Below are 690 nucleotides of genomic sequence, written 5' to 3'. Positions count from 1 at the left end.
CCCAGGGTTTTTATAGTCCTGGCCTGCTCGCTTCCCATCACCTGACAAGCTGGCCTGGCTCAACTTTTAACCCCTACCTTACCAACGCGCTGTGCCCAGAAAGCCCTGATCTTAAAAGAGTCAACCTGCTTTCTGGTAACAGGGCTAGGGTTCCCTGTTACACCCCCCCAAAACACCTTGTTTGCCTATGGTACCAAACAATTTCAAGATCAACAGATTAATCCGAGCCTAGTAAAACGAACTGTTCCAAACACCTTTAACTCCTATGAAATATGAACCTTCCTTTCTCCCTGGGAGAACTTGTACAATCTTTTCTCCAATGCCGGATGAAGGGTGTTTGCATCCGAAACCTTGCCATTATTTTATTTTATTTTTGTTGCAAAAATCAAGTTGGTCTAATAAAAGAGATTGCCTCTGCCACGAGTGCGAAGGGTGTTTGTGTCCGAAACTATTGAATTGAATTGAATTGAATTTTATTTATTTATATATTGCAAAAATGGAGTTGGTCTAATCAAGGACATCACCTCTGCCAGGAGTGCTGATTGCTTTTGGTGCACTTGACGCCCTTGCGCTGTGATTCATGATGCGCGGCGCATGAGGGTGGCACTACGACGCCGCCGCACGTGGAGCTCCCAGCGCTGCGTGGACTCCAAGCTCCAGCGGCCCCCGCGGCGGGCGCTTCCGGGAGCG

This window comes from Alligator sinensis, unplaced genomic scaffold, assembly GCF_000455745.1.
Source record: "Alligator sinensis unplaced genomic scaffold, ASM45574v1 scaffold888_1, whole genome shotgun sequence".
Lineage (NCBI taxonomy): Eukaryota > Metazoa > Chordata > Crocodylia > Alligatoridae > Alligator > Alligator sinensis.
This window is presented reverse-complemented; position numbering follows the sequence as displayed.